We start from the raw sequence: 12,624 nt of genomic DNA, 5'->3' as shown, positions 1-12,624 counted from the left end.
CCCAGTTTTATTCTGGAAATAGCAGCTGAACCAAGCTCTTAGTGGTTCAGACTGGCACCCTTCCGTAGGCCAGATTTGACCCAAGGGCATCCAGTTGCTAACCTTCCATGTCTGCATCATAGGTAAAAGGTAAAGGACCCCTGGATGGTTGTCCAGTCAAAGGCGACTATGGGATTGCTGCACTCATCTCGCTTTCAGGCCCAGGGAGCCAGTGTTTGTCCACAGACAGCTTTCCGGGTCATGGGGCCAGCATGACCAAACCGCTTCTGCTGCAAAGGAACACTGTGACGGAAACCAGAGTGCATGGAAATGCCGTTTACCTTCCCGCCACAGTGGTACCTATTTATCTGCTTGCACTGGCATGCTTTCGAACTGCTAGGTTGGCAGGAGCTGGGACAGAGCAACAGGAGCTTACTGCATTGTGGGGTTTCGAACTGCCGACCTTCTGATTGACAAGCTCAAGAGGCCAGTGGTTTAGACCACAGCACCACCCGCGTCCCTATGCATCATAACTAGTTGTGTGATAGAGGTTTCTTTAGTTCAAGCAGCCCACTTCACCATAGCTTTATAGTACAAAAACCTGGCTGGCGCTGGTCACCATTCCTCTGTTGCTTCTGAAGTCTATTACAAGCTAAAGTTTAACAGGAAAGCTTTCAAACAAGGGAGTAATTATTTTCAAAGTCCAGGAAGAACATTAAAGTCTGCAAGCTATATACATATATAGTGAACTATCAGACTCCTTAAATATCCAGCATTCTTTCAGCTCATAGTTTTCCTTTTACGGTAATGGCATTGAAACGTGAAATTTTAAATGGGGAATCTATTAACCTTAGCGAGGTGCTTGCAGTGACCTTTTAAGTGAGAGCACATTTTAACTTTGACTTGTATGAAGAAAATATAATAAAAAGTCTTATCTCCAATATAAAGGCACCAGAACACCAAAGCAAAAGTTCAGATCTTCCTCTCCACCCACCCCCAACTTCTTTGTCAAGGATGCTTGCTAGCTTGCAGGCAAGTCAAAATGCAAACTACGCTTCTTGCGATGGTGATCACTGTTAGCCCAGCATTCTCCTGCGAAATCCCAGGATGCATTTTCACAATTCGCCCACCTTTTCATGCTTCAAGCCTGTGAGGCAGGTTGGACTGCAAGTCCAAAAGTTACCCGGTAAGCTTTGTGAGAGTTGGAACTCGCATCTCTCTAGCCTGACACCCAGCAACTGTACCACACTGGCTGGCTGCCGTACGTGTCAGAGATGTACAATGAATTTAGGTCTGGATACAATTCTTCGACGCCATGCAAGCAGTCATTTGACTTAAAAACAGTGGTTCTCCCAAGATCTGTTGCCTGTGGCTAATGGGACAAAAGATCTAGAGAGCAGCAGGTTGGTAAAAGTGGATCCAAGTTGTTTTCAAATTCACTGCATGTTCAGAGAGGCCTCGTTTTAAAAACTGGGAAGCCTTCAAACATGCGGCTCCCTCCCTCCCTTCTGTCTGAAATGGCAAAGGACTGTGCCATGTGGTTTGGGGGCATGCTAAATAGCTGTAGATCATGGTACCATCCTTAGATATATTATGGTTTGTTTTCCAGCTTTCATATACAAGCACTGGGGCATGCTGGGTGCCTCTAATTTGTGTATAAAAGTTGGTGTCTTGCATGAAACATTGCCATGCGAGCCACCTTAATGCTCTCTTGGAAAAGTGGATGGATGTTTTTGCCGGCAGAGCGGACTGCTATTGTAGCATTAGATTTAGATGAGCAATTTTTGTGCGCATTCAGGAGAGCACTCGTGATAGATGGAGATGGCTCGGTAATGCTCCCATCGTAGTCATTCACAGCCAGAAATAAAGAATAACTCGCAGTCCGTTTTTTACTAGCCCATGAAAAATGACTTTAAAAAGAAAGTTTTTGTCTAGAGCACTGCAGAGTAGGAGAAGAGGGAACCATGCATCTTTTTATATTTGTGTAACCGAGAGCTACACAAAATACTGTTGTTCTTACTTTCAGAAGATTAATAGAGCTGGAGCTGCCACACTTCACTTTTCTTCACTATCTGGTGCTGCTGTGTCCCTACCTATCTGATGATCCTGTTCCCCTGCATAGTCTGGCGATCCTCTGTATAGATTTCAAGGCTTTTCTTGAAGACGCACAAAGTAATTTATCTTGGAGAGCAGCTTATAAATAGTTCTTCCTTTTTTCTCCCATCAGCCTTCCATTTATCTGAAGCTCAAGGAAGATGAAAAGCATTAGGGTGGGGGTGAGGAAGGCCAGAATAAGCCCTTGGGGACATATCTACAGATAGATAGATAGATAGATAGATAGATAGATAGATAGATAGATAGATAGATAGATTAGATAGATGATAGATAGATAGATAGATAGATACATAGATACATAGATACATAGATAGATACAATGGTACCTCACAAGATGAATTTAATTCATTCCACAAGTCAATTCGTTTTGCGAAAAATTCGTCTTGCGAATCGTGGTTTCCCATAGGAATGCATTGAAATTTCTTTTTTTGCCTATAGGAACGCATTAATTAAATTTCAATGCATTCGTATGGGAAACCGCGATTCACAAGACAATTTTTTCGCAAAACGAATTTGTCTTGCAAGTCACCATCAGATCGCAAGACGCATTCATCTTGCGAAAAAATCATCTTGCAGGGCATTCGTCTTGCGAGGTACCACTGTAGATAGAATCAAGCTTGTTTAATAGTCATTCTCTCTCTTTCTCTAGAGAAGTCTTAAATGTTGGAGGGGAGGGAAGACTTCTTAGCATCCTCTCCAAACTACTGTTGCCATAATTCCGCAGAAAGGCAGGTTATAAACATTTTAAATTAAAAACAAACGGACACCGATTTGGGAAGCAGCTAGCAGGGCAGCAGAGGAGAGGCAGGCAGGGAAATGAAGCCCAGTTTCTTTGCCATGTCCAAGCCTGCTGTCCAGAGGTTTTCTTCTCTTCTCTCCATCTCTACCTCACCCTGACTTATTGCAGAAGTCAGTAGTTCATGCATTTTGTGGCAAGCCATGTTCTATGAGCTTCCATGCTGCCTTTGTTTCTGTTTATTGCATTTCATGATTAGCAGTAGGCTAAAGAGATCTGATAGCCAATTTCATGTGTTCTTAATCCAAGAGATTGAAATCCAGATCAGAGCTGCTGTTGACATGATGGGAACAAGAATAGGCTTTGTTTGAGGCACCCTTTGGGGAGCTGTTGAGTTTCTCCCTTCTCCTCTCTCTGGCGCTTGTGGAGGAATTGACTGGCTTATCCTGGGGTCATGGTAGAAAGTGAACCAGGTATGCTAGCGTCATACGATACACTTAAGTGTTTGGCTGCTCTTTCTCCGAGAGCAAATTGCTCTAAAACCATTCCCGTCTAAGAAGCTTTTATTTTTAACCACTGTTTTAACAGTGACATGAAACATTCCATTCCAAGCGGAACCGTGAGTTCCGTTTCATGATGAATATTAATAAAGCGAGCAATGCACAGATCATGGGAACTTGGTGGGTTGGTCACACATAGGGCTGCTGGTTTCAGACTCGGGAGATTTCTGCATCCAATTCAGAGCAAACGAACAACCAGGAGGAGCTTTCTAGCAAAACAAGCTTCCCTCTCCCTTCCCTTAGTGTATGTCAAGAGAGTATGTGGTTTTCACAGGCATATTAAACTGGGAAAATCAGGAAGGAGAGTGTGCCTCCTCCACAAGAGGACTGGAGGTTGGCAACATGAGAACGGGCCTTTTCTGCAGTGGCTCCCCATTTGCGGAATGCTTTCCCCAGAGAAGTTCAGCTGGCACCTTCATTATACACCTTTAGGCGCCAGGCAAAAACGTTCCTCTGCAACAAGACTGTAAGGGGGGGGGGGAGTACAGAGAACCTCCTCTCATCAGAAGCAGTTCGTCCCCAAGCAGCCATGAAAGCGCGGGGTCTGAAGGGGCTAGTCAGGAAGCGGAGAGAGAGAGCCAGGTCTCTGGCAGCATGGGAGAGCCCCTGCTCCACAGGCGGGAAAGGAGAGAGACGGGAAGGGGGGAGAGGGAAAAGACGGAGCGCAGACCCTTTCCCCCGGCACCGGAATTAAGGAGGAGGAGAAAGGGGAGGAGATTCGCTGTCCCGCGACTCTTATGTTGGTCCAAGTCACGAAAAGGGGCAGTGCCGGATTCTGGTTCGGAATAAGCAGACATGTTTCCAGCACCTCGTTGCACTGTAAATAAAGTGCACCAATAAAGACTGTTAAAAGACAAGCATGTGGAAGGTCATTACTCTAGAGTAGTCGCAACAACCTCTGACAAAGACCTTGGGCTGATTGAAATCTTACGCCTCTTTTAAGCGTGTTTGCAGGAGTGGGAGTTATTTGTTTGTGTTCCCGTCTTCATTTTTTTTCATGTATCTTGTGTTTTTATATACTATATTTTTACACACTATATTTTTATGTTGTGAACAGCCCTGAGATCTATGGATGAAGTGTGGTATACAGATTTAATAAATAAAATAAATGTTCTGCCAGGGCATCTGCCCAGAGTGGCAGGGGAGACCCGGCCAGATGGGCGGGGTATACATAATAAGTTGTTGTTGTTGTTGTTGTTGTTGTTGTTGTTGTTGCCTTTTCCCTACACCAGGGTTAATAACTTGGCCCTCCTTGTGGCTACTATATTGGGAGGCAAATGCAGCAGTGGGGAACGCCTGGAATGTTGAGCCAAGCAGGGTCCTGTACAAACCCTTGTTTCTTTGAGGACCCCAATTTGAACACCTCAGATACCCCCTTATGATGTCTAACATATTATTGAGGTTGTGGAAGGCTACAGATTGTGTAGTGTTTCTGTGCCCTTTCATCATTTGTTTTCTGTTTTTCCTCTGTCGGCATTACCTTGATTTTCAGCCCTATCACTCAAGAACCTTTTGATGTAGATCTCATGTATTTTTGCCAACTCCCGTGTAGGTTTTAAAAAAGCCCCCTTTGTCTCCTTTGTGTCTGACCACTGAGGTGCTATGATTTCATCCAACCTGTTACAAAGAGAGCACAACAGAACACAACCAGTTGGGAAACTTCGATCTTCAGTCTGAAATCTGTATTGAAGTGTGCCTTCGTTTTGCTGCGTGGAACCCCGCGCAACCCTCTGCCGGCAAGGATATTGCAGATAGTATTGGTTGTAGGGCGTAATACCCTTCAGGGTTTTATTATTTCCACTTCACTTAATAAAACCTCTCGCTAAGGTGGCAGAACACAGCACACCTTGCATAGCTTTCAAAACTGCCATGAAATTATTATTATTATTAAAAAGGTGCACTACACAGCTTGGTGCGATATCTCTCTCTCTCTCTCTCCCTCCCTCCCTCCCTCCCTCCCTCCCTCCCTCCCTCTTGAAACACATCCTCTGTGGGAATGGGATAGATACTATTACCAGGCTGGGTTCAGCCAAAGTGCAAACTGATTGTAGCATGGGATTTCAAACGGCAAAGCCACTTGCCTTTTCTCATTTATGAAAGCAATCAGTTTCTTGTCCTTTTCCTCAAAGCCATCTTCTGAAATGACGAGCGCATCACACGCTGTCGGGAACAAGGCACCTAATTTCACCCCAAAATGTAAGAAGTTGGTGATGCTCGGTACTCATGTTGTGCTTTCAAGTGCTCATGTTATTTAGCTTATCCGGGCTTCCCCAAACTCAGCCCCCCCCCCAAATATGTTTTTGGTCTACAACTCCCATGATCCCTAGCTAGCAGGGCCAGTGGTCAGGGATGATGGGAATTGTAGTCTCAAAACATCTGGAGGGCCGAGTTTGAGGAAGCCTGGCTTATGCAATAATGGCTACTAGTCACGATGGCTGCATACTACCTGCAGGATCAGAGACAGCATGCTTCTGAATACATAGGGCAGGCATGGCCAGACTTGGCCCTCCAGATGTTTTGGGTGTACAACTCCCGCCATCCCTAGCTAACAGGACCAGTGGTCAGGGATGATGGGAATTGTAGTCCCAAAACATCTGGAGGGCCATGTTTGGACATGCCTGACATAGGGGGAAATAGCGGGAGAGGACTGTTGTTTATTTATTTTTTCTTTATTTCATAAAATTTATACACTGCTTGATTGTGACAACAGCAACAATTCCCCAGGGCGCTTAACCATAGACAACTTTTTGTTGCTGGACTAAATAGGTTGTGTAGTCTGATCCACCAGGGATGTCTTTAATGTTCTTAGATCCTGGAAGGTATGTCAGATCTGAAGCTCAACCAACCCAGACATCCTTCTCCATGTGCTCTCTCTGAGGGAGGTGTGGCGGGCGGCAGCCAAAGAACAAGCCTTTTTAGTGTTGGCTCCCCACTTATGGAACCCTTTCCTAAGGGAGGCCTTCCTGGTACCATCATTGCCTACTTTTAGTGCCAGGCAAAACCGTTTCTTTTCAGCCAGGATTTTGTCCTTTAACTTGGAGAGTTTTAGATAGCACGGCCTCCTTTTAGTGCGTAGGATGTGTTAGACTAGGCATGTCCAACAGGTAGATCGTGATCTACTGGTAGATCACTGGACATCTGCAGTAGATCCCTGGTAGATCATTGGCTCCCCCCCACAGAAGCTGAACAACTGTGGCTCCCCTAAAAAAAAGCTCAACATTTTACCTCCTCCCTGAAAACCCAACAACTTTGACCTGAACCCCCCCCCCCAAAATGTGCCTTCCTCCTTCCTAAAAAAAGCTCAACAATTTTGACTGGACCCAAAAAAGGGGGTAGATCACTGCCAGTTTTTAACTCTGTGAGTAGATCGCAGTCTCTTGGGAGTTGGCCACCCCTGTTTAGCCCATATTTTATGTACATGAATGTTTTTTAGCTTTTATTTTGCTTTACTTTATGCTGGCTTTAATTAAAGGAAGTCACATCGAGTTTACCTTTTGTAAAAAAAAGCAACTAATAAGTGCAGCAATAGTAACAACACACCTAAGGTCGCCCAGCAAATGCATACAAAGGTGAGAATCCAATTGAGGATTTCTGATTGTGATTCGTGACTAAGAAACTGCAGGTATCCACTAACAGAAGAATTTCTGCTTGTGCTGCAGTGGAAATTTGCCTCCCTGCTGCAAACCTCTGTGCTCACTCCTGATCTGCTCCTATTGAAGGAGGGACTTTTTTGGGGGGGGGAGGGGGTCACCTGTCCATCTACTTAAATTGTATGAAAAAGATGATGAGGTGTTAGAATGAGCCCATCACTTGACTATAGATGTCTTTCTCTCTTAATAAAAGGAAGATTCTGAGTTTGAGGGTTCCTTTCAAGTCTCCAGGAAGCACACACTTACCCCCCACCCCAGTTGTGAGAGATGTGGCACCACAATGCCAGTGGCATCTTCTAGCAGTAGGAGTTGGATAGTTATATACATACTAGTGTCATTCAGCCCATTAAAAAAGGGCGCTAGAACATACCGGTATGTGAGAGGAGCAGTGGGGCCGCGGCCTTCCTTCCCTTTAGCAGTGGGCGCTCCGCTGAGCCCATTTGGGCAGCGGGCGCCCAGGAGAAGGCCGTGATGCGCCCTGTTTCGACGGCGGCAGCGCAAGGGGGGGCGACTGGCCCTCCCTCGGCCGCCGCTTCCTCAAGGGCGCTCTGCTTCCTCAAGGGCGCTCCGCTGAGCCCAGCTGGGCAGCGGGCACCCAGGAGAAGGCCGCGATTCGGCCTGTTTCAGTGGCGGCGGCGCGGGGGGGCAACTGGCCCCTCCCACAGCTGCCGCTTCGTCGGGACGCTCCGCTGAGCCCAGCCGGGCAGCGGGCGCCCATGAGAAGGCCGCGATTCGGCCTCTTTCTGTGGCGGCGACGATGGCGGCCTTCTCCTGGGTGCCCACTCACTCGCACAGAGTGCACACGTTCGCACGGGGAGCGGTGGTTGGCGGCCACAGGTAGGTAAACCGTAGGCAGAGGGGTTGGGGGGGAGAGCGCGTGCGTCCGCGTCCAATCCCTGTGTCCGTGGGGCACATGCGCAGTAGCGCGGACGCAGAGACACAGGAACTTTATATAGGATTCTGACACCACATGCAAAATTCAAAAGTGCTATATTGTTAGTGTGGGACTTCTGTATTCCCTTAAAAGTGTGTGTGTGTGTGTGTGTGTGTGTGTGTATGTGTATGTGTGTGTGTGTAGACACACACACACACACACACATTTTCTTCTTCCCCTGCTATGAGTGAAGCTGTGGGCAAAATTTAGGGTTGCTAGGGGCTGGGGGGGGGAATCATTTAGGAGCCAGATGCAGTCTTTAAGCAACTGCTTGGCCATCCATTCGTATTACATTTAACATTCTTGTTCTCCTTTTCTCAGGATATTTTTATGGCATGCATAGTGTAAATCTGTGTTCTGACTCTCCTGAATCGAGGGCTGCACAGTAGTCTCTTACGTTTTAAGGGCTCCCAGGCATGGTACCATTACAAACAGCTACGCTGATTTTGGCTGGGTGCCTGGACATGTTCATTCATGAAAACACTATTTTAAAATACAACTTTCAATTACTTTCTTCCAGCACAACAGTTACGCTTGGATTCTTTCTGTTTTTTCTCCTTAACCCCCCAAACAGCATTTTTTGTGGGTCAGTGCTGCTCAATGTAGAGGGACCAAAATACAAAATCATTTCTCTATTAGCCTGTCTTCAAGCAGAGCTTTATCCTGACCTTAATGCTGTGGAAATACAGTGCTAAGGTCGGAGATAGGTCTGTGCCTCCTCCTGGCTTGAAATTTGAATCTTCGGGTGTCTTCTACAGAGTCTGGACCAGTTATGGATCCAGCCCTTAGGCTGAATAACAATCACACCCTTGGTTTAGCGTTGCATACAACCACTGACCTTTTTTTAAATGGAGCCTAGAAATTGGGGAGGGCGTTGCCGTTGCATCTGTAATATCTTATTCAAGCATTTATATTCTATGCATTAGGTAAAAGAGCTCCCAGAGCAATTTACAAAAATAAGTGGGAAGACATTGCTGCCTTACCAGGACCAAGATAGGTGTAGCTATGGCCATGGTACCTAAAGGTAAGGTGAAGCGGACCACAGTCTGCAATCCGTTCTAACATATGATCATATATTGTGGGCATCCATCTGTCTCGAGAGACGATGGAGTGCCTCTCCGGGGTGAAATCAGATGGTTGCATTAGCAGCACTGAAGTGACCTCCCTGGGGTGCAAGCATAGGCAGTGTGTTTGGAGGCCCTGGGCTGCCCAGATAACAAGACCCACCGCTCGACCTCGCTGATGTGCTCCAAAGGAAAACAGAGCAATACGTTTGGCACCAGCTTGGCTGCAGGAGTTGCTGGAAGGAGGCGTACAAGGCGCCATCCAACTGTCTTAGGGACTCCCCTCTGGATTGGTGTAGGGCAGGCATCCCCAAACTTCAGCCCTCCAGATGTTTTGGACTACAGTTCCCATCTTCCCTGACCACTGGTCCTGTTAGCTACGGATCATGGGAGCTGTAGGCCAAAACATCTGGAGGGCCGCAGTTTGGGGATGCCTGGTGTAGGGTTACCTCCTTGCAGCTCCTTAGCCTGCAAGGAAGCGGAGGCTTGGGATCAAAGGTAGGCAACCTACCCCAGAAGAAGCATGACATGTCCCCTACAAGAGGCACTCCTCTTGCCTTAACACCCCATACACCCCTGATCATATCTAGTCAGCCAGTATATCCTGAAACACTCCCCTATGCAGCCTCATGATGCTATTCTGCTTGTATTGACTTGCTGAAAAAGAAAACCCAACCCATGTTTGTATTTTGTTTACTTAAGGCTGTTAACATTTCTTTTTTAAAAAATGTAATTAAATGTGTTTGTTCACCTTGCACGTCGACCTCACAAGGAGGAACAATTGTGGCCACAGTTCGCCTTTTCTATGAATTCCTGACGTACGCCACTGCATGAAGATTTGGCTTGTATCGCTTGTGGAAAGGCTGGAATCGGGGAGCGGGGTGGGGAATCATTGACCAGCAACATAAGGTACTTATTACAGGCTTTTCTGAGTGATTTTTGAGAGCCAGCATTTGGGTGCCTGGGAATGCTTGTGTGTCTTTTCTTGTTCAGATGATCTCATAAACCAAAACCTCCTCTTGTGACATTAGCATTTGGGGATCTCTTGTGTTTGCTGAGTTCCAGATCTTGACGGAGGTACCAGAACGTGCCAACTTATTTTTCTACGGTATGAAATTTAATAATCTCTGACATTTTTAAATCTGTATTCTACGGGAAACCCAGTATTCATTTCTGTACTCAGAATGTGATGTAGTAGAGAGCTTTTCTTGTAGATTTTGAGTAATCCACACACACCCTTTGGTATAGAAGAGGAATGGAAGGCATACTAAACCCAAGTCAACCATGCCTGAAATCCCATGAACCTGCTTGGCACTGGTACCTCGGCTGTCGAACGTAATCCGTTCCGGAAGACCATTCGACTTCCGAAACGTTTGACAACCAAGGTGCAAAGAGCGGCCAGCAATTTCAATTGAGAAAATTGAGAAAAACACAGCGGAAGTGGTTCGGCTTCCGGAAAGGTGGGACCAATTCAGATGGTCCGCCCCTGCCACTTAATGGATCCAAATGGTTTCCAGAGAGTGGTAGGGGATGCTTTATCCCATGTTGATGGCCTTCCTCCCACTTGATCTCTTCAAGGAATTATAGTAGGGATAGACCAAACGGCCCGTCTGGTGCTCAATTATAGGTACACCTTGCCCTGTTTTGCACATATTTTTGGAAAAGGATGCACAAATAAGCTGACATCTAAATTGTACACGTGTTTGCTTGTACTTCTTTTCACAAAATACATGCTTTTCAATGCATTCCCCCCACGAACTATGCATTTTGTACTTTATCCCTTATGTGAAATTTATACTTCTGTGCGCTTTTTGTGCGCCATGAGTAGCAATCCGGAGAATTGCGATCTCAGTCCGGCATAATCGGACTGAGAGTTGTCTTCCATTCCGCAAGCAAGTTTGGAAGCATCAGATTAGGTTTGCCCAGTGCAAAAAGATAACAAATTCCTCCCCATCCCTAATTTGTAGTACAGCCATACCTCGGGTTACAGCTGCTTCAGGTTGCGTCTTTTCAGGTTTCGCTCTGCGCCGAACCCAGAAATACAGGAACGGGTTACTTCCGGGTTTCGACGCGCACAGAAGCACCGAATCGCAACCCACGCGTGCGCAGACGCGGGTTGCGATCGCTGCGAGTTGCGAACGTGCCTCCCGCATGGATCACGTTTGCAACCCGAGCGTCCACTGTATATCCTTTTGCTATATAATACTGAGTGTTACAAGTAGTTTGTAAAGCACGGCCACGAAACCTATTGCAGATAGGTCTCAATGACGGTGCTTGTGTGTGTCGTTCTTGTTCCATATGGGCAAGGTACTCTGGGTATAATTGATTTTAAGAGTAATGACTAACATGGTAGCCTCTTTCCCCCAGTTCAACGGACAGCTTTAAGCACCAGCTATCAAAATATCACCAACAGTTCATTTGGCATGTTAAGTAGAAGGTGATTATAACAGATAAAAATTACCCACCAAATTCAAATTATTTGTGGGTGAGGCGGGGAGAATAGCTGTATTAAACTTTGCTCCAGACAGTCGTCTTGCCCTTGTATCCCACAATTAGCACTGAAATACATCAGTGCTCAAACACTAAAACTTAATTACTCTAAAACAACTGCAGTTCTGGGAGTCTTAAGTATAATGATGTTTCTCCTCTTTAAATATTTACATGCTTTAAACCAAACAACAACAACAACAACAACAACAACAACAACAACAACAACAACAACCCCAGCTTCAATCTCACAAATGGGGAATTTTTGGAACAGATGGAATGACTATTTAGATTTCCTATCTAGAGAGATTGCTAGTAATACATGTAGTGGGAACAATAATAGCAGTTGGCCAGAAATCATATTTTTTAAAAACAAGTTCTTAGTGAATATGCAGTGCAATATATTTTAAACAGGCATCTGGGTATACTTTACTGGTACCTAGACTTACGAACGAGTCGACAACCGAATTTTTCGACTTACGAATGGGGCAAATGGCCACACACTTACGAATTTCTTGACAACCGAACGGAAACCGTGGCAGTTTTAGATAGGGTTTTTTCAACTTTAGATGGGGTTGCTTCAACTTACAAATTTTTCCCTTTCCAATGCATTCCTATGGGAAATTGCGTTTCCAATGGCGCTTTTCGACTTACGAATTTTTCGACCTACGAAGGTGCCTTTGGAACGGATTAAATTCGTAAGTCGAGGCACCACTGTATATATATTCTGCACCAAGCTAAACCAAATCAATATCAGGAAAGGCTTGATTTTGCAACTTGTGTTAATTATATGTGTGTTGGTGTGGTTCTAATATTGTTAAACATGGGAAGGAGTGAAGGACAATCTTTCCCCCAAATTCTTCATGTGTGGCTTGCTTCAGAGTTTAGATCAAGGTTAGGGCCTTTTCAGCGTGGATGCTCTATGGAAATACATTTTCCCACAGCCTACTCTTCTGTCTTTGAGGCCCCAAGTAAAAACTGTTTTAACTTCTTGTGCTTCCATCTAAGTCATACTTAGAGAAGAGAAATGAAATAAATAGGCACAACTACCGTATTTGCTCAAATGCGCACCTTTTTTGGCCAAATTACATCACGAAAA

The 12,624-nt window shown here is 45.6% G+C and overlaps 1 protein-coding gene across 1 annotated transcript in view; it reads left to right on the top strand.

Annotated features, from left to right (window-relative positions):
• Window positions 1-12,624, top strand: part of ARHGAP42 (Rho GTPase activating protein 42) — a 157,983-nt gene that overhangs the window by 64,730 nt on the left and 80,629 nt on the right. The gene's annotated exons all lie outside the window — the stretch shown is intronic.

This window comes from Zootoca vivipara, chromosome 4 (genome assembly GCF_965207765.1).
Source record: "Zootoca vivipara chromosome 4, rZooViv2.hap1.1, whole genome shotgun sequence".
Lineage (NCBI taxonomy): Eukaryota > Metazoa > Chordata > Lepidosauria > Squamata > Lacertidae > Zootoca > Zootoca vivipara.
The sequence above is the reverse complement of the archived record's forward strand: the minus strand, read 5'-3'. Positions and strand labels throughout refer to the sequence as shown.